At 33.2% G+C, this 23161-nt stretch overlaps 1 long non-coding RNA gene across 1 annotated transcript in view; it reads left to right on the forward strand.

Annotated features, from left to right (window-relative positions):
* The first annotated feature begins 488 nt into the window (after positions 1-488).
* The window catches only part of LOC143249109 (uncharacterized), a 57042-nt gene continuing 34369 nt past the window's right edge, over positions 489-23161 (forward strand). Inside the window, exon 1 of the long non-coding RNA XR_013027554.1 lies at positions 489-586. This is a non-coding gene — a long non-coding RNA (uncharacterized LOC143249109). The remainder of the gene's footprint in view (positions 587-23161) is intronic.

The raw sequence follows: 23161 nt of genomic DNA on the forward strand, positions 1-23161 counted from the left end.
GAAACGTTAGATGTAACGAAAAGAAGAGGAAAAAGTATTCTAAAGACCAGTTGATTACAAAACCTTATAAAGTTATATTTGATGAATAAAACAAAAATTACATAATCGTATTTGCTATATGTTTAATATTATACAATGGAATATAATTAAACGTTTATAGATTTAGAGATAGTTTATTTATGGAAATACTGGTAATAAAGAAGTCTAAAGTTTGTGTGTGTACGATGGAAATGCATTTCTTTTATACCGTAGCATCAGCATGCAGCACAAACTTCGTATCATTTACGTTGATTGTCTTTGTATTTTGCTTGTTCAACTTTTGAAAACGATAAATCACTGATTATTTTATCTCTTGTGCTTTAAGTCGAAATTTCCTCTAGAAACATCCCAAGCCGATGTTGCTTTCAGTATCTATTTGTAAGCAAAATGTGAGGTTGCCAAGAAACACCCCTGAAACAGCAGGTTTTGTTTTCTTTTTAGTACGACCTCGGAAAACAAGTATTACATGTTGACGTAACTGAGTTTTTAGTATAGAAGCAAAACATCACGTGCCTTTTATTATGACCTACAGGACGCGACAAATAGTGTAAGTGCCAACACCTAAACATTTTTCAAAATCTATTTTTAATTGAAGTGTGCATATAAGAACGCGCTATCTGTAATTGTTTGTTTATATTACGTATTGAACTGTAATAAATTAGTATTGTGGCTTTAAACTAGCTGTTACGATTATACTTCTGGTCTAACCACAGAGAATTAGTTTTGTATATAAACAGGATCACGGATGCGTTCAGAGAAATAAATGTTGTTCCCCTGACGACAAAACCATGGGGATTTTACTTATGAGGGTGTTGATTCACGAGGAGCATTACGTGCACGATGCTGCTGTAGCAACAAGCAAAAACTAATGAACGATCGCACTTGGCTCTCTCATTTCATTACTGTCCCACCTTTATCCACGCTACAGGAGGGCGTCGTTTTCGCGCCTTAGTAACTAAGACACTGATACAAATGTATATCAGAACGGCTGTTATATGTATTAACACTTTTATTGACCTGAAGATGACCTAAGAAGGTCGAAACGTCGTTCTCTCCTTATCAATAAACGTTTTAATACTCATATCAACTTTTCAGAGATACATTTTGATTTCAAGTAGGTTTCTCGTTATCAAGAGTAACACATTGATACGTTTAAAGCTGCAAATATTGCTCCATGGCGCACCACAATCTGGCTACAACTATAAGATTGTTTGGTACATGTAGATATATATTATGGCTGAACTTCAAATGTTGGTTTGTAATTTTTATGGTTGATTTTTTGTCTCTAATTTATTCAGCAATAAATTTTTTAAGATATATTTTCCAAGAAGGTTATGACTATTGAGTTTCTTGTTGTTAAAAAAAAGCAGGTGCATATAATTTATTGATTCTGTTTCTAAACAAAGCTGAAACGTCAAGTAAGTTAATAAACAACAGAAAGTACAAAGTACAAAGCTTTGGTACGCTGGTAGATGAGTAGTTCGCTGTGTCAGCACTAAGTTTACTGGCTTACAACCCAATAGTAAACAGAAAGATGACCGTTAGAAGAGTCTTCATTTCTAAATTACTTTGATCTTGATTTCTGTTCATAATTAATCTCTTGTATTACTTGTTAAACTTTTTATTTAATAATGATGTGTTTATTTGTTCTGAACATTCTCTTTTTAAGACACAATGGTTTCAGTTGTGAATTACACCAACCATATTCTTTCGAACTCTAACTTGCTGGATATACTTACTTGTGTGCACATATTTATTAACAAGAATTAAGTAAAACAGATATTAAATGGAGGAGCATGATAAGCGTTTCGGCTTATTCTTTTGCATTTATCACATTTCATTTTTTTTCTTTAACGTTTCAATAACGAAATGTCTGTGCATCATAGAACTCATGAATAGAAAAATATATAGTTTGAAGTCAAGATTATTTCAAAAGAATTAAAGTGAGCCCAGAAGAGCCTTCTCTTGTATATGAATCAGAACTCTGTCAAGCTCTCCAAAAAATTGCCATTTGGTCTCCAACAAAGAGAGAACTGAGGTGTGGCTTCAAGTAAAGAAGAAGTGATGTTATTGGTAGCGATCATTAAAATGCCACTAATTCTGACTCTAATGAGGACTTATAGGGCTCTAAGGTGCACCCACATAGCTTATTGATGAACATGATGATGATGTACAGGGATGAAAAATTGTTGGTGGATGATTTCCATTGGCCAAAGTCAATTACTGATGAAATATTGCCTCACACTTTATTAAGATTAGGATGATCACTTTTCTATAAACTAACTTGCTTATTAAGAAAGTAATACCAGAAATCAGCTTAAAGCCCAGAATTTAATGAAAGTGATGATAATATGTTGGCAGGAGAAGTTTAAGCAAGTATTATTTTAGTGTGAATGGTTACAAAGAATTAATTATATAAGATATAAAAAAATTGTAGCAATTTATTCTTGATTCTACAGGGTGTTCGGAAACTCACTGTGCAGTTTTGTAATCATATTTTATTCAGTCTATTTCAAGCCAGCAACTGATAGCGGTATTTGAAAACAAAATAAGAAGGATCCAGGCCTGTATTGATGCCAACGGGGGTCACTTTCAACATTGTTTATAATTGTCATTCATATTTACCTCCTGTATTCTATATTGAAACTTGTTTGTCTGTTAATAAATATATAAGTGCACAGTGACTTTCCGAATACCCTGTAGATGGCCTTCGACTTTGGGTTTCGTAACCTTCAAACAGTACCAGCTACATACAGGCATGCGTAGTAACGGAGGAATATAGCAACACTGCATCACGTAATGAAAGATCTAATACAGTACCTCACTAGGCAAATTACAAATGGTCTAACGCCTCCATCAAAATGGAATATAACTTAATAATAACAATAATATTAAAAAGTTAATATATATATGACATACAAATCTTCTGTTAAAAATATTTAGCGACTGTTATTTTCTTTTTTTTTTATATTTATTGCCATTGCAGTACAGGCAGAGTTTGCACCTGTCTACTCTAGTCCTCTTTCTAGTTTACATAGAATATAATTAAGTAAAAGTAATGTCAACGGTTTGTGAACCTGTTTTGGATAATGTCAGATGGTAAGCCTGCATGGTGTTTATTGTTAAATTTTGCAGTGAATGGTAGAAAAGATCTAGTCTGGAGTCTTTGGCGTTTCACTTTCTTGAATGATTATAAAATGTAGACCTGCTATATTGAATATTTTGCTGTATTTAAGTCCCCCAAAACGTTTAAAGAATAACGAATTCCTAGAGATAATTTTTTTTTTCTGTTGACAATGATGAGTGGTCGGTTTTACATAAGCGAAGATCTAAGTTGTGAGGTTCATAACTTCTTTCTGTTGCACTAGTGCAACGACACCAACCGCTATTGAATATACAAATATTTGTCTACATTTTATTCTTATAACAGTTGCTGGTTCCCTCAGTTGAAACTATTTATTTTTTCTCGATCTAATGAATATCAGAAAAGCTGTTCTAATTTTGGTTGGAGTAAGTGATTTTCCCGTGTGAAAGGGCTTGAAAGTTTTGTTGAAAATCACCCAACGTTTGACGTCCCAATGACTGCTGTAGTATTTTAATAAGATTTCTCAGGAATCTTTCTGCTTCACCATTGGTGCTGGTTCAGTGTGATGTAATTATGCTACGGAAGAAATCTAGGTATTTTCCAAATGTTTTGAAATCTTGGCTGATGAGCAGTGGTTTAATTACTGCTTTTGCTTCTTGAGATATAAATGACTTAGTAATGATATGACAGTGTTTGCTGACGTGTTTGTTACTACTGGGAGTGTTAGAATCTTGAGAGTCTTATATATAGTAAGATGGCTCGACAAATTTCTTAAGTTTAATTTGTGTTATTATATCCTGAAAATAGTCAGTTGATCTGGCTTAACCTGGTTGATGAAAAGGGCTGAAAGTTTTATGGTTGCATCAAAGCGGAAAATGTTCAATCCTTGCTAGTAGCCTGAATCCAAGGCATTGGAAATTATATTCAAAACTTTGTAATCTGTTATAAGTTAAATTAGCATAGCACAGATATAGAGTATTTTTTCGCTTATCATTAAGTAATTAGCTGGCCCAAGACAAAAAACACAAAATGATTTCTCAGACCAGCTAAGTAGTTAATGATAAGCGAAAAGATACTCTATATCTGTTCTGTACTAATTTAACTATTTTAAAATATTTCCTGTCTTGTAAACTATCATGGACATTTCGTACCAAATTTGGTAACCATTACATATTCCCCGCATGAGTTAACAAAAATAATTCGACAATGGATATGAACTAAAGGACAAAAGAGTGCGTTAACTCTACTAAAATTGTATTTACCTTGTTGATGAGCTAATTTACTTTCTTGCATTGTTTCAAATATGACTCTTGTCTCAAAGTAGGGCTTTGTTGTAAGTGCCTTGATCAATATTGAATATTCAAGTCTTGTCTACGACATCTATGATATCCGACACGCCATCTTAAACATGGCTTAAAAGACTTCTGTGGCTGATGGTATCCTAAACTTTAATCTGTTACATTTTCTAAGATCTATGTGAGTAAGAAACGTGTTAATGTATCAATACTCTCGTGTTAATTCTATCGCTGGTGATATTCTGCCATGAAATCTAACTGAAAAAAAAAAAAAAAGAGCTCCAATCAAATAGTGTATTATACTGTCAGTCAACAGAGTGGTATGCAATTCTCTTTCAACGGTTTAGTTTGGTAGTTTTACATCTAAACCTACTCTGATCTTACTTGGGTTCTTCGGTTTGGGAGTGACTATTCTATCATTCTTTATTTTTTTAGAATTCATTAGTATCCTTCTGCCTGTTTTCTGAAGTTGAACGAAAGTTGTCTATTTAGAGTTTAACTGGAAAGTTTGACTTTTTAACTTAAAAAACAAACAAACAATAATAACGTAAGACCAATAATGAACCTATTGATTTATCTGGATGTCATATTTACTAAACTAAACTTTTATAAACATTCAAAGACGGTCCTTATTAAAATATTCATTAAGCTTTTCTTTAAACATCCGTAAATTTACTGCATTCACCACGTCAGAAAACAAGCCATTCGAAATGGCAACTACCCTGTTAGAAAATTAAATGTCTTAGATAAAGATAACTCTTACTATGCGAAAATGTATATTGATGTCCCCTAGTTCTATCATTCTCACAATTAAATACGAAGATAAAGATGATGCATTGATACTATCTGTTTCCTGAACAGTCTTAAACAGTTGTTACATCCCTTCTCTTTTAGAGATAAGATTTGAATATTAATTTATCAAAGCTGTTGTATCCTATGTGGTAAGTTTCTTGCTATGGGATATATTTTATTTACAATTAGCAGTGTTGGTAGAGGCGCCTGATTGATAAACTTAGTAATGATCCATTTAGGCCTTATGTAACATGAGACATATTGTAGTGCAGCATTTGAAATGATTCCATCAGTGCTATTATATTTCTCAGACCAAGCTCTTACAGAAATTAAGTATATTATTTCAAAATCGTTACAAGTCATTACAGCTCATGTTTCCATGTCTGTTTATGCTCTATCTACTAGTCGTGTATTCTTATAACTATCGTTTCCACTGCAGAAATCCCATCACAATGTATTCATGTATAAAGCACACCATTCTTTCCTACTTGGAAAGACGTCGGTTTTTCAGTGTGCATTTCATTAGTCTAATTGTATGGAATTCAATGAGCACCATGTATGAAAAATTTACCTGTATGTCTTTGTATAGAGTAGTGCAAATATTTGATTCATTCTCAATTTGCTTGAGGCATACAACTGTTTGAATGAGAGGTATTACAAGAAGCCTTGGCTTGATGACCCCATACCCTTTTGGCCTTGCGTATAAACTTGATGAAAATACCAATACTATTAACGTTTAAAATACACAACTTGAAATCTTTATTTTTGGAGAGCATCAAACGTTGATTATGTGAGTATTCTAGCTTGAACGCTGGTTTCTGGTATAACGATTTTTAATTATGGTTATTTTTCTTCCCACCTTAGGTTCATGAATAATATATGTTTGTCATTACTCAAAACACACAGATACATAACGTTATTTTCTTGTGAATATTTGTACAGCAATTGAATCAGAGCACTTTTCTTCCTTCTGTTGGATGTGATTGGTCTATACTGAGATGTTGAGCGATAGAATCATGAATAGTGGTTCTTGCTTCACATAGTTATGCCAGACTTTCCTGTCGTTGAACAAAGTCCATTTTTTGTGGATTTGCTACAGTAAATACGGGTATATTTTTTAAAAGTGGATACTTATTTGTGAAGTAAATGAAGTGCTTTTATGAAAGTTATTTCAGTTAGCTTCTATGGATGTTTGTAGTGTTCCTTTACGATGTTAAAGATTGTTATTGTTATCGTCCATTAGTGCTCTAAATGCCCTTTCTACGTCTGAAAGCTCAATAAGAGTAAGTTGGGTTTTTTGCAAGGCTCTGTGTCTCATCCATGTTGATGTGTTTTTTTAAATTATATGAGATTTAGACCTACACCAGATAGACTTGACCAATTATAACTCCATTTCTTTGCTATAAAAGATCAGGTTTAGTTTAAATCTACTCTCTCGCCTTACCTGAAACAGCCTTTATTGTTTCTACAGGCTTTGACAATAAGATTTATCAAGAAGTGTGTGACTAACATCCATTCGCAAAAAAGCTTTAGGATTTTATTTAGCTATTATGTCTGCTCGCCTTCCTTATCTTAGTGATCACCTCCTTGGATCTAACACATTACCAGAGCCTTCTTATTACTGTTATGACAGTTATAGAGTTTGAGGGAGCTTAAAATGAGATTATGTTTCCTTTGGACTGAAGTTCAAATGATACAAACCAAGTAACCATCATCATAATTTTGACAGTAGGAAAATGAAACGTGTCTGAGCAAGGTTGTCAGAGTAGTATTACCATGAAAATGAGACGTGAACACACTACAGTGACACCACAAGTTGAGCAAATAGAAAAAAAAGCAATTATTAAAGTAACCAAGACAATGAAATGTCTACAAGCTGCCTCATAATCTTCTGAAAAACATCCTCATGGTGGCAAACCAAAAAAACCTAAATTATAGGATTCTAAAAGTAAATGAATGATACCAGCATTAACTCAACCTTAAATACCTGAATCTTTCCCAAGCTTAAGACCTCTGCATCATCATCACTCACCACGTTCCAACCATGTTTTATATCTGAAAAAAAGACTTCATTAATAAATTGGTCAAAGCTAAGCCGTATAACAGAATGAACAGACGTTTTATCCCTACAGAAAGGATAACTCATAGTTTGAGAAGAGTTTTATCAGTTGTAAAGCAAACTAGTGAAAGCCCAGTTTAATCACAAGAAAGATCAGGGTTGTAATCAAAATAAATTGGTCCAATTCGAGCTAGATCACAAACAACACTACAAGTGTAGGTAGAGTAGAGAGAATAACGTGTCGGCGATACTTCTAAGGATCCTTTGGATTTAGTGACAACGAGAAAGGATGAAATCATCTAAGAACTCAAGTTTGAAAGTAAGGCGTTCAAGACGCTGTTGTAGTGTTCCACTAAAACGCGGGAACGATGTATATTCAATTGAGTAGTTCTTTGATATGAATTACACAGCGACAACAAACTTTCCAACTGAAGAAGCTAGACGGAAAGCATCAATCAAGTTTCAGTGCTCTTGACAAGAACAATCGATTGCTTGCGTTCTGCATGACTGTATCAAAGATTCTATGCACATTTTATTCCCAAGAGATTCAGATGGTCTTATGAATGTGATTGTAAATTACATTTGTAAGAAATCTGATGATACAAAACTATTCTCATCTACCAACGATATGCAACAAACTGCCAGAGAAATTTATTCATAGAAAAGTTATACTTGCGCTTCTGTGTTAGTTGATGACATTAAAAGAAGTGAAAGGGAGACTGAAGATTGGAGAAAAAACTTTCGAATAGCTATATGGCACTTTTGTCGATTGAATTCTGGGTTTCAACTAGAACCTACAATATGATCTGCGTACGTATTTATTATGAAAACAAGGAACAAGAAAGGGAACAAATAGCCAAGAACACAATAAACTGTGCTTGTTTTTAGTCCAGAAGCCAAGAAAGTAAGTCAACAACATAACATCACATGAACATTTTCTAAGGTGGACGTCTACCTAAAATACTGATTTTACTACTACGTGCGATAGCGTCAGTAAATCAGTGATTTTTTTTCTAAAACTTTGCGTGAAATGTTAGTTAAACCTGAAAACGATGAAAATACGGTTTAAGCTCATTTCTGCCATACATCACAAATCCTGGATGCTTGGGCCATGGAAGCACTGTTAAGTTGTTCAGTTATGTTTTTTCTTTTTAAATTTTTAGCTCTTACATGCTAGAAAGGGGGCTGTCTGTCCATCTCGAAGCTAAAATTGCTCCATTGAATTAAATGAATTAAATAAACGTTTAGTCGATTTTTCACGAATTAAAAAAATGAAATATGTTAGAGTTTAAATTTATTCTATAAAAATATTTTTCTTTATTTAATTTAGTACATAAAAATGAATACAAATCACAAATTTTCATTTTTGATTGGTTTCAGCGAAATCGAAATGAAATTATTAGTGTTTGTGAATTTCTTGAGTTTTTCTAAATACAATATGGTACTCACAGTCCTATAGAGTGAAGTAATAGTTTTGAATAGAGTAACTTTAATTTCTCATTGCAACTTGGATACAAGTGTATGGTAATAACGAAAAACATTATATCTTATTGTTTGCGATATGTGAGATGTTATTACATGTAAATACACACGCGTATATAAATATGGCTATACAACGTTTCGAACATTTATTTAAGCCGTAATTTAAATACCTCGATATAAATGAAGTTTCATCTATCTTTTGGTAATCACTTTTCTCAAACTCGGTTGTAATGGTAATTATGTATATCTCAGCTCTCAAAAGTCACAGGTAATTAATTTAACCAAGTAAAAAAAGTTCCTTTTTCGTTCTTTTCAACTAATTATACTTGTCATTAGACATTACTATTAGGCCTATTATATATTTTAAGCATTTCATTACAACAACGATTGTGTGAGCGCCTTTTCTTAGCTCATAGAGTTAATTAACAATTTTTGTCACGTATTGTGTTATTATATTCGTGTATTATGTTTTCAAGCAAGTCATCATATTTAAATTTGAGGGCATAATATTTGTCGTGTAATTTGAACAATCTTTGATTCAGGGTAGGATTTTGTGATGTCCAAACCTAGGTCATGATTTGACGGAATTAAGACAAGCCATTTAAAAGTTTAATAATGAAGTAAGGTTTAATTTTAATTTAATTTGAGGATATGGTAAGATGAAAGACGGTAATTTTCTCATATCTTATATCATGTTCTATACCCTCCGATATGTAGGATTAAACTGTTTATTGTTTAAAATTCGGTAGTTTCTTAGAATTTTTCATATGGTTTTATTCGAAAAGAAATAAAATTGGCATAGTTTTGTCAAATCTGTGGTAGATTTCAACCTAGCCAGTCTTTTTTGTTTATTGTTCTATTGAGTTTTAAGATTGCTTAAACTGGTCACTTGAGGTAACCGTCATTATAATCGCATTAGAAGTTAGAGCTGTTTGCTTGTTTGTACTTGACCAAGCCCGGCATGGCCAAGTGTGTTAAGGCGTTCGACTCGTAATCCGAGGGTCGCGGGTTCGAATCTCGGTCGCACCAAACATGCTCACTCTCCCAGCCGTGGGGGCGTTATAATGTGACGGTCAATCCCACTATTCGTTGGTAAAAGAGTAGCTCAAGAGTTGGCGGCGGGTGGTGATGACTAGTTGCCTTCTCTCTAGTCTTACACTGCTAAATTAGGGACAGCTAGTGCAGATATCCCTCGAGTAGCTTTGTGCGAAATTCAAAACAAAACAAACAAAAACAAAAAATTGTACTTGACTATAAAGCTGAAACACACAGGTGATACTGATTTTAGTGGTAAGACTGTATAAAGGGTGTCCGAAAAATCTGGAACAATAAGCACTTCAACTATTTTTACAGAATGTGTTCACGTGCCGTCCTTGTAATTCAAAACAAATTGGACTAACAGCACGATTAATTAACTCGACCTCTTCATTCTTTGTCGGCGCCACAACTAGATATTAAAAAAAGCTGCAAATAATCTATGGTATCAACCTTTTCTGAAACTCAGTATTGATAAAGTTAAAGTATGATCTTTAGGAGGATGCAATTTCATTTGGAAGCAGCTTTTTTGTCCTTTCAGTAAACACAGGAAACTGGTCATTTCTATTAAGCTTTTTTACCATAAAATTTTCTTTAAAATTGTATCTATTTCTGTTACTTTCTTCCAACTTTTTGTTTAAATAATAATTTAAAAAGTTGTTGTTTTTGAGCATTTTAAAAATTGTTATGTCTTTATTTCACTCGGGGTACTTTCAATAAACCCTGTTTCGCGGGATCTACTTATCTATGCAAATTTAGTCTCTATAATCAATTTACCATGGTAATAAGAATTGTGTGATTTTAATGTTGTACACCATAATAAGATATACACCTCAAACAAAAAACCATAAGTATAAAATCAGGATATCATCTACTTAAAAAGAATGGGTAAAAGAATTTTCAAACTTAAGATCCTCACCAGTCAGGCTTTACCTTTAGATTTTTCGATGATTCAGTAAGCATTATTTGTATATTTACTGTGAATGAAGGAATAATTTTTTCGCGATTTTCTGTGAGCAGGTGCATTCTCACCTTGACCTCGTAAAGAGATTTATAAAGCAAAAACTGAGGGGTAACATATACAAATAATTAAGCTTATTAACAGTCCTTGTTTCTTGCTACAAATGTTCCTAGTGAATTTTAACCAGGTTAAATTGAAAGTTCTATTAAGACAATAAGTTGTTGAGGTTCAACTAATCGAACGTTATTTCTAGGATTGCAATGCGTTGGAAGACGGTTATAATACAATGACGTTTGAACGCCCAAGTCCTGCAGCAATCAGGCGAACTATTCATATGCTGCTTAACTTAAGGCAATCATCAATCTTTCACTGCTAATTTAAGGAGCCAGCTCCTTGCAGATCAATAATCCCAGAACGTCTTTTTACAGGGTGGCGTAGGCATATTATAAGAGCAGCGCGTTTAAGGCCACATTATTCAACTTCTCCCGTCAGCCCCTCACTCTGGAGATTCAGTTGATCGATTTCTAGTAGTCAATGTTCTGAAGCATGTGTTTTGTTTTGTTAAAGTTAGATAATGGACTTCGCCAAGTGGATGAGGAAATACATTATATGTAGGCTATATACCACGTGGAAAACATGATTAAGTATTTTTGTTCATATTAAAACGATAAATTCTTCATTTGTAATAGTGTATCAAATCTGTGCACGTTTGTTTTTGTCAACTAGAGTTCGTCACAAAAATGAATGAAAATAATACTGATATCATAAAGAGCAGGAAAAAAGGAAGCATAAAATGGATAGCATAATACTGACAATACAGTTAAATCGATGAAGCTTCTGTACTATTTGATTTAACAATGTTGTGTTACTCATAGACAAACAGTACTTACCGGTTTAGGACGTTTGAGGTTGGCCATAACGTTTGAATGAGTCACGAGAAACTAATATACTAACTGATCCCTAAATTATATTTGCCTCCGAACCATTGGTTAGAGCCAAACAATGCCAAACCGGAATACCTGCCACAGATTTTGTTTTGTTTTTATGTCTAAAAATAAAATAAACCTGGCAACATCATGGAGTAAAGAAATTTCTACTTCTCCATGTCAGGAAACCCTGCCATTGTATAGAGCATATATAATACGTACATGGTACGTGATATGATGAATACTATAATCTCCAACTGTGGACTAGCTAAACAGCCTTGATCATAACATCTCACAATGAGCAAACAAATGGGGGGCAAGTAAACATATAAAGCTACACTGGCAGAGAAATGTTTTCGTTGATTTAGTTAGGTAGGTGAGAGGTAGAAAAATTCGAAAAACTGATTCTCAGCTGATCACGGTATAGGCCTTCTACAAAGTATATTAATAATATGTGTTTTGGGTTGCATACAAGACGCAAGTTGTAAAAAAGAAGGCGAAGAGAGGTAACCGCAAATCGACATCTAATGACAAAAGTATAAAAATTATTCAAAAAATTTCTTTGGCAGTTGGGTGGCTTAGCATGGCCTGATAATAGTTAAGGCACTCGACTAGCAATTATGATACTGACGACATGTCATCTTTTCAGATAAGTCATATTTCTGACTTTTTATAGCTGATGGTAGAATTCATATTCGTTTTTTGCCTGAAGAACAGATAAAGGAAGGCTGTATTTTCCGCATATAACACATAGAACATGGTACAGTACATGTTTGGGCAGCTCTTCATAATAATAGAGAAACTGTTCTTTATGTCCTCCAGAAAAACGCGAATGGCGCCTAATATAGACATCACATGAAGATGATATTTCTGCCATACACTAAGGCAAGACTGTCAATAACTTTGTGATCTAGAATGACAATGTCACTGTTCACAGTGCTCTCGTTGTGCAGGATTATATTGAGTAGAGGAACGTAACAACATGTCGTGGCCAACAAAGTCTCAAGAGGACTATTGAACAGAACTGAGTCGGAAAATTGCTAACCATCAGCAACTGATATAAGGTTGCAGATGCTATTTATAACAATTTTATATTATATTTTGTCATTATGTACGTGTTGATAAGGTTTTGTTGTGTTAGGTAAAGTGCTGAATTATACATCTTTCAACAGTTGTCTGTTAAAATTATTTGTTGTTATTTTAAGTTGCTCATGATATCCATAGAACCTGTCTAATTACACAACTTACATATGTAGATGTTTAATATAACATGCATTTCTCAGTTTGACAGCAATAAGTGTATTTGTAATCCATATTCGGAACAATGATCTTATTTTATGCAAAGTTAAGTTTTCCACTTAACTCATTCATTTATAACTTAATAGAAAGAGGACACACACAGTTTGAAGGTAGGTCAACATAGATAGAAATCTTGATACAATATTGACGGGCCTAATTAATTACTTATGTGCCTTCGTAACACTAGGCTGTGGTCCTGAATCACCGAGGAAGGATCACGTCTTCCTTTATGTAAATCTCTTACATTCTTATAAAGTCAGAAATTACTCATCTTCCTAAACTGTGACTTCTCCAACAATGAATCTACAAACAAATACATCTCATTTTCCATCACACCTATCTCTACAACGCTGTGTGAAACAGGAACTCATATATGGAATAATATAAGAGAAGACCATATTTGGACGTTATTTTGCCTTTTTTGTTTTGCAATATTATTTAATATGTTACAGACGAAAATTTACAGCAGTTGAAACACGCTTAAAATTGCTATTGTTACTAATTTTCGTAAAACAATTTCGTATCTGTGTTGGATTCGAAAGCACGTTGCTGCTTAACAATCAGGAACCGTCAATCATTTTTTTTTTTTTTCTTATGCTGTTTCGTGTATGAATGGTAACATATTCTCATACACATTTTTACCTCGAGTTCTACTGTCACATTTATTCATTACTTTTACGATGTTACGTGTATTACAAAAAATAAGTAATAGATGTGTAATGACCTAAATAGTCAGAAATGTCATTCTCACACAGTAAGTTTAAAATAAATCTTCAACCACATATATTCAGGTGCGTTTCTTTTTTTAATTGCAAGCTAATGTTCTGAACTTAAACTCAACAGGATTAAAATGTTCTCTGTAGTTGATTGTGATTTTTTATATGATATCCTTTTCTACCCGCCCCCCCCCCTCCGTAAGGAAAAACATAATTAAAAAAGGCGGACAACATCATTAAGTATAGAACATCATTAAGTATAGTTTTGTTGGTAAAGACGCTATAAGAATTGATTCATTCGGCATTTGCTTTTCATTCAGTGAGCCTACGATTCATTAAAGTGGTCGTTTATCAGCTAAAGTATTTAATGCGTTGAGATCCATTCGAGTTTGTTCGAGGTAAAGAACAAGGTACACTATGAGTATCGACTAGTTTCTACCGTTTTAAGTCTGCAGACATGTTGCCACTGAGGCGCTTGTCTGTTTTGTTGAATTTCGTGCAAAGTTATTCAAGAACTATCTGCGTTAATATAGAAGTGACAGACTAGATGGAATACAACTAGCCAACACAAACCACCGCCAATGAAAAGTGGACTGACCGTTATAATGCTTCCAAAGGCTGAAAAGGCGAACATGTTAGGTGACGAGATTCGGACCTACCACTCGTATATTATGAGGCGAGCCATAATAACCAAGCATTGTTAGGCCTATATGTTAGAAAAGTGGAGAAGATTAAAATGGGGTATAGTATTGTCACTTTCTATCAACACCTTAAGCTTTTATTTTTTTTAGAAATTAAACATATTTGGTAAGGTCATCTAGGCCGTTAATGTTTTTCATATGTTTAGTTCAATTTACATATGGTTTTCCGTTTCCCTTTCTGATTTTAGAGCGTTAAATGCCAATGCTTTATGACAACCATCTTTTAAAATCGTTAGCTCGTTTAGGGTTAGAGTAAAGAAAAATTTACGGTCAAACTTGCATACATTGCTATTATACGCGACAGGTCCATTTTCCAAAGGAATAACATGGAGTGAAGACAAAGCATCTAAACCAACAATTGTAAATCGAACTCTTTCATAGAAAGCTAGACTTGTTGACTAAGGTAGGTATGAAAGTATGTAAACATTCCTTGGGTCCTTATATTTAGAACGAAAAAACGAAAAACTGTATAGACACAAACCAAAAGTTGAATTGTGCTGCTGGCTATATGTATTTAAATATGTCTTTGAAGCGAAGTTTGAAAAAGAAGACATTTTATGTTTTTAAATATGATATTTCTAGAAAATAAAAGGACTGACGTCTACTGTTCTATTCATTCCTATTCTTATTGTGACATTTTTCTTGAACAGAAATAGTCTGCAGAATCAATTTTCATAAAGCGAGTCATTTGCAAAGTTCTAAGAGGTATATTTGAATGAAGAAGGTATAATGAACTTGCATCAAAAAGGAAGCTATTAGATTTGGCTGTTCAAAACACAATTTTCTATTTTTCGACGAGAGGAAGGAATAACGTTGCAGGTGAAGTTGAGACTTGTAAACAAATGAAAAAATAAATTGGAATTTACTCGTCAAACAGAAATCATGGTTGGCGAAAATAAATGATATAATCACATAATTATCAAAAAACAAAGCACTATTGAATTTTGCAATGATACATCCCTGACTACTATTTTCAAAACTAACTCGACTTTTAGGATTTTACTTTTTATAAGTACCAGAATATATTCCTGTTTACAAAATATTTCCGGTGGTAAAAGGATTAAGCAAAGTTGTAAACACTATCGAATATCCAGTTTCACTTTAAGGTTCACAATTTCACGCATTTCGTGCTTGCTTTGCCGATGGTTAAACAAAAATAATTTTGTATAATTGTTTAACTGAAACAAAAGTCGAAAACGATAATTTGTAGTGTTTATTTACGTCGTAGATATCTAGAGTGTCAAAGCTAGGACGTTTGATACCGTTTGAACCATCTTAATGAGTTCCCCCAAAACTCTGAAGTTCTTTAAGCCACTCATAAATTTAGCAGACTTTTTTTTCGTATATCTTGCAAATGGCGAGAAAACGGAAAGTCATAGATTTTCAGAATCCATGAACAAAGGAGAATCTGTTGTGATATGTCAACTACATTGCATTTACTATATCTAGGAGCTGACGGGACCTTTCGGACAATACTATTGCTAATTATACCAGCTGAGTTACAGCTTCACAAAACATGAATTACTTTTCGCACAGGGATCGAACATCGAATTTTTTGCATTATAAGCCTTCAGGAAAAGAAGATGGCTGATAGTGATATACATTTCATCGTTCTGGTTAAAAAAGTGAAATATTTAATCTCTTTTGGGATGATAATGTGGCAAGTGTAATGTTATCAATTAAACATAATCTAATTTTCATATTGTAAAACATCCGGTTTTGAATACTGATTTCCAAACTACAGAATTGTGAATTTAAGTTGTCATAAATGTTTTAATACACATTCACAATTCGATCTATTGTAAAGTGTCTGTACAGTTTTCTAGTTTAAAAATGTCACATTCTTGCATTCAATAACCTGATAAACGTTCTACCTTAAGATAAGATTAACCTAAAGGTTACATCTGGCAAGTGGCAGCATTGTACCTATGTCAATAATGATAGTCTTAGCTTCGTAAGCCAAGTGCGAATTACTATTACAAATGAACCTTAAAGAACGACTTTAATGTCGTATCATAGTTTGAAAAAGTACATTAGTAACATATTTTATTGAGTTTTTCATTTTTTCTAACAGAATGAAAAAATCTACCGAAACCCTGTAAGTTTAAAGAATACAATTGCTATTTGTTGATACCAAATTATTTTTATCCCCATGTAACTTACTATTTTACTGAATAAATAAATTCATTCGCTCCATGGTTATAGAAGCTACATAGTTTTTCGTTTATCCAAAATAATATATTTAACATAAGCAAAAAATCAATAAATAAAATGAACATACTTACAGTATATTCTTCAGCGCAGCAAGGACACTTAAGCATGTGAACAACAGGCGTGTTTACATAAAATGACCGCATTCCTTAAAACACATTTCTTATTCTACAAGCTGGTTTCAAAATACACTCAGTTAATGTATTTGTCGATAAGTTCTTTGTGAAAGTGTGACTAATTTCTTCTGATTATGATAAGTTTGTTTTATCACGTAAGGTAAAATTATAATATCATGTTTATTTAGGCTAGGGTAAAAGCAGAATCTGTGTATTGAACAGTATATAGCAGATAGTTTTGTCAACAAATTAAAGTTAAATTTATCAATGTTTAGAAATATTAGGCTTTACGTAATTCTTGCTGCGTTGAAATCTATTAGTTATACATGTTTTTTGTCTGTCCTATATTTCACAATTTAGTTTATGGGTAATAAAAAGGTTTACATGATTTACATGTTCTACAAGTTGGACTATGTGTAATATTTTGGTTAAAATGTCTATTATATTTTAGTTTTATAGGCTACTATTTGAGTTTACGTATCTTACATGTTTTTGGTCTACATATAGTACAGAGAATTACTTACGTTATATTGAAATTATTTTGAATATTCAAATAAGGATAATCACAGCCAGTATAAAGTCGCGGTAGATCTTCATATATCAGAATTACATTTTGACATTATTTGTCATTTACAGAGGTAGTGTGCTGCAACTGTCAAATTATGCCTTTTTGGGAAAGGTATGTAATATTCCGCTTCGAATTAAATTATTCAAACACTGAGATCACAAAGCAGTGTCCAGATCGGGGATGTAGAATTTAAAAGAATTGGATATACAGTACTGTATTAGGACAAAGTTAAAATCAGATTTCAGGCTACTTTGAAAGAACAATGGGAGGTAAATCACAAATAACAAAATCCACAATTTATTAATTTTCATATCTAGTACAACAGAAACTCAGCGGAAGTGCTTGAGTTCAGTAAACAGATAATATTTTGTGTGTTTCTTAATGTCTTTCAGCTGTTGTTGCAAAATATTCAATCAAGGAGTCTTTTTTAATTTTACTCCAAATGTCTCTAATACACTTCCATAAGATTCCTTTGGCAGTAACTTCTAATTTGTCAAGTTTTTAATTTATAAAATCTGAGATTTGCTCAAATGAGGTAATTACGGGATTCTGTGGGAGTCATTGCATCACTTGAATGACTCTATCAGCTTCTTTTTTTAGCTAAGTAATTTCTGTGTAGATTGGATGAGTGTTTGGGGCCATTATGTTCTTGGTAGTAGATTCCTTTACCAATAATACCCAAACCAGTGGGTATACCATGATGGATCGGTATCCATCTATGCTGCAAATATCTCTTGTTGCTTTAGCAGAAAAATACTCCCAAACCATCACTTGCCTTTCTTCCACGGGGCGTACAACCTACACTTTGAAAGAAATATTTCAAACTTCAATTCAGCTGTCCATAACACCTTTTTTCAATCATCAACAGTCCAATTTTTGTACATTTTTTGCAACTTTCAGTCTATGGACAATATTTAGAGATCAAAATAAAGGATTTTTAATGTCTACAGAATCAGATATTCTACTCTAGTTGGGTCTTTTTGATACTGTACATCTGTACACTTTTCTACTTTTTACCATTTTCTGTCTCTTGACAACATTTGGAGATCGAAATAAAGGGTTTCTAACCGATATACGACCAAGTATTCCATTCTCATTGAGTCTTCTTGATACTGTAGATCTGGACATTTTTCTCTCATATTGTACATGGTAATTTATCTCATGTCCAAAATCAATGTCAGTCTTCCTTCTGTTCCGAAGGCTACATAAACAAAGATTTTTAACATCAATATCAATGAGCTTAGATATCCTGCCTTTTCCTTTCCTACTTTCAGATTTACCTGTCTCGGTCTTACGATTTAGGAAGTACTTTATTCGTGGAATACTATTAAATTGATTTCTTCTAGCGTATACCGGTACTATATACTTGCTTCTTTTTCTATAGTTAAGGTACTCATGAAGTACTTAAATTTGACGAGTATGTGTCAAACCCTTGTTACAAGTATATGAGAATTATAAAGTATGATAAGTATTCTTACCATGGCTTATTCATTTGTCAACAGGGATAACTGAAGCATTACCATAGTGTTGAAATTTACATTTTTAATGGCATGGAAGAATTAGCCCCCAAAATGGAAATAACGACAAAATATTCTCTTGCCCTAACATTTTTGCACGGTACTATAATTGAAATGGTAACACAACAAATTGCCACAGTCCATTTCCTGTAGTAAAGGTTGTCTTTTATCTATTTGTTTTGTCGACTTGGAAACCCTTTTGCTCCTTGTCAATGTTTAAACAGGCATGTTTTGTGATTTCATTAAACTGTTGCTAGCGCTGACAGAATCTTGTGGACATATCCTCTTTCTTTATAATGAAACAAATGATGTCCACGGATATAATCAGTTCAATTACTCACTTTACTTCGTGATTCTTATACTCGAAAGCCTTTCTTAGACTGGTTTGCAAGTGAGAGTTGTCTGGGTAACTGAAGTATTGGAGCTGCATCTCCACTATCAATCTTATAGGGTATTTTATTTGTTCTACTTAACTCATAGGATCCAATGGAGAAGGTATATTGATATTCCAGGAGCAAATCATGCACTTTTTGGCATTTATCAACTATAAGCCCACCCTAACTCTGGTTATCCAGCTTTTGAAAATTAAGTAGTAAGTTGGTATTATGTGATGATGTGACACCAGGTGTTCATTAATGGTTATTGATTATCTTTGTTGCGGAGAGATTGAATTTAAATTTCATAATTTCCTATGCTTCTTGCTCTAATTTATTAATCAGATTCACCTTAATCTTCCAATCAATAATCTCTCAGAACACACTGGAGTGTTTAGTTCTACTATTTTCCAGCTACTAGATGCAAATTTATTCATAATACGTTCTGGTATGAGTATTCACTTCTTAATGGTACAACTACTTACCTCCTTATTCTCATCTCTTGTTACAAATCGAATACCTGTAGAACCAGTTTAAATTAATTCAAAGCTTTACATGAATAATCTAGTAGACTCATGATTTTTTTTATCTTATTTATAGTAGATGGAGCATTCTAAGCTAAAGTTTGCACCATAAGTCCAGCTATTTCGTATTTTTCAATGTCTGATTAGCTTTGTTCCTTTAATCTGGTTGTAATTAGAGAATCATTCTTATGGCATTGTCCTTTTTGATTTATTATAAAATATTAATTTGTCACATTTTTTACAGTAATGGTTATGTTTTATAGACTTATAACAGTTCCTTCCCTTTTTTTTATGACAACCCAACAAGCTTTATTTTGTCTACAATTTCTGGAAATATTTTCTTTCAAGTTCCTTTTGGTTTATTGCCTCCATTTTGCCTAACTAGTTGTCTAAGGTCAGTTCTTCTAGAATCTAGAATACCATTAGAAGGAGCTGATATTTTGATACTACTTGATTTTATGATCCAGTCACTTTTAGATGGTATCTTTAATTATTTATGTTTGACATTAGATAATGAAAGTTACATCACCAACTACAGAGTTTCTTCTAAATAGGTACACAAACTTTGCTTTAGCCTAATCCATATATTCTCGTTAAAATAACAAGGGAAGACTTTTCAAATATGCTGTAAGTTTGCACAAGGACTCTTCTTTTCTCTGTACTTTAATTCTGAACCATGCTTTGGGTACTTGCTACTTGGGCGTCATTCTGCGAGTATTGGATAAGGCAACTGCTAATATTAATCGTTTTTTATGGTTTTCCGATGGAAAACTGCTTAACCTTATTAAAGCTGGTTCTTTCAAATGAACAGCTTGCTTTTCACCATTTCACCCGTTCACTTCGAAAAACAATTTGAAATTAACATTATATGCCTCACACGATACCTTTCCATCATAGTTTATTGGTTTTACAAAGTCTCTTTGTTAATCTGAAGATGACCTAAAAAGGTGGAAATGTTGTTCTCTACTTTATTTTAATAAAAGTTTTAATCACCAGCCGTCTTGAGATGCATTTTTCTTCAAGCGGATTTCTCGTCATCACGAATCGAGGGCATCTGGAAAGTATAGCAAGATCGACAGAGGTTAGGTAGAACTGAAAGATATATTGACATAACATTCTTTATAAAGGTGCACAACAATTGATATACATCTCGTAGTATCGAAATGTCATTCGTATCGATATATTTGACGTGTATATGATCTAACTGAATTATTTTAATTGACAATTATTTTGTTGGTATTTTTTTTTTTGCGGGAATATATACACAGTTTTTGCTTTGTCTTTGGTCCTGATTTAAATTTAGCTTTTGATAATACATGTTTAAATTTCAGCTTTGTATTTAATTCTTTTGTCGAAGTTCCTTCCATTCCACTGGTAGAAGTTTACTCTTGATAATGAAACTCTTTCTATCAGTAAAATCAATGTGTTATCGTGTTAATACGCTTTCTCAGGATATAATGTACTGCATTCATTGTTATAAGTCGAAAATTGTATTGCTACTGACAGGTTCTTTTTGGACAGATTTTTTTACAGTTGATGTTTTTGACTTGTTGGCGACAAACTTCAACAGTTAACAAATGGCAATACAGCTCATTTGTTTTAATATAATATATTGAATCAAGTTACACTGTTGATTATCACAATTTTATCCAGGGCTTTAAATAAAACAAGGCCCGGCATGGCCAAGCGTGTTAAGGCGTTCGACTCGTAATGTGAGGGTCGCGGGTTCGAATCCCGGTCGCAACAAACATGCTCCCCCTTTCAGCCGTGGCGGCGTTATAATGTGATGGTCAATCCCACTATTCGTTGTTAAAAGAGTAGCCCAAGAGTTGACGGTGGGAGGTGATGACTAGCTGCCTTCCCTCTAGTCTTACACTGCTAAATTAGGGATGGCTAGCGCAAATAGCCCTCGAGTAGCTTTGCGCGAAATTCAAAACAAAAACAAACAAACAGTAATCACTTCAGAATCTCATACCATCAAAACGCGTATAAGAATTTTCTATCTCTGATATCAGACACACTAGAGATTTTTACAAGGAAGATTTGCCAAATTCTGATATTTGTGATGAACAACTTCACCGATGGAAGACAAGATAGCTTTTGTATACTTCTTGAGAACAGGGCCGAGATTCTGGCTGACTGCTTAAAAACGTTCTTCAGTGTATCAAATATTTTCATGTTACTGAAACTCGGTGCCAACTGTCATTAAGTTCATGTCGTGTGAACGTTCAGCATCTGCTATCCGCCGGTTGAGATATACACAAACCGAAGCAAAAATGAGTTATAATTATGACACTGCTAATAACATTAAAAATGTATATGAGCTATTCATGGAAAAACATTCAAGTATAATGTAGAATACTAACACGTTATTTCAGTGGTACATACTTGTACGTATGTGATAACCAATGGTTCGGATAGCTGATATGATATTGTTGTACAAACCTGTTTAAATTAATAATGTAAGTTAACAATTAATCTACATATATGTAATACAATACTTTACTATAATAAAGCACTCGTACTTATGCTAAGTTAAATTTAGTTCCCCATGTAGTATTACAACAGAATAATGATTTGCTGACTTTTCATTGGATGTTTATGGATTTTATGTAAATAGCCATGTAATCGTGTAAAGTTTCTTTCGTACAAAATTGCTTCTAGATTTAATCTCGTAACTCCTCTTTGTTACAAAGTTTTATGAAGGAAGCATGCCCCCAGATCCCCATAGCATGAGAATGCTGATTGTGCCTTGCAGAATATATGTTGGGTTTTGATCTGTTCATATATATATTATTTATGTTTCTGATTTGTGTGAAGTTTGAGACTTGCATTCACCTCATGAAATTAAAACTTCTACAATGGATAATTAAGAGTTAGATTTGAATGAATGATATCAAAGCCATTGCAGGAGCTAGTTTCTGAGTTCTGTTGTTTGTAAATTATTCTGTGACTACAATGATTTACGAGGTTTCCTTATCACGTTTGGAGGTTGGGTGAAAATAAGTATTACATAGTCTCTTCTTGGTTACTGTGGAAACTATTTCCTTCAACTAATGTGTTTTAGACATGTCTTCAACTTTCCTCTAATGTGAATCAGTAACACATTCATTATGCGAAGGAAGTTAAATTTCATAGAATGGACAATTAAGAGTTAAATTTATACGCATAATCTTGATAACTATAAATTATTCTATGATACAGACAAACACCAAAATTGATATTTAGAGGTTGTTGTGTTTTCCACACTGATGTACTAGCTCTGTTAAGATTTCTATTAACGTATTAGTTTTTCTAATACTTTCTGGTTGATACACTACTTCTGTTAAGACCTCCTCTGGTTCTGTTAACATTTCTACGTTCATATACTTACTACCTCTGTTGAGACACTCATGCTGAAATTTTGGTTCTGTTAAGAATTTCATTATGACACATTGGTTTTATAAAAAACTTCCATTTTT

Source organism: Tachypleus tridentatus, chromosome 4 (genome assembly GCF_004210375.1).
Source record: "Tachypleus tridentatus isolate NWPU-2018 chromosome 4, ASM421037v1, whole genome shotgun sequence".
NCBI lineage: Eukaryota > Metazoa > Arthropoda > Merostomata > Xiphosura > Limulidae > Tachypleus > Tachypleus tridentatus.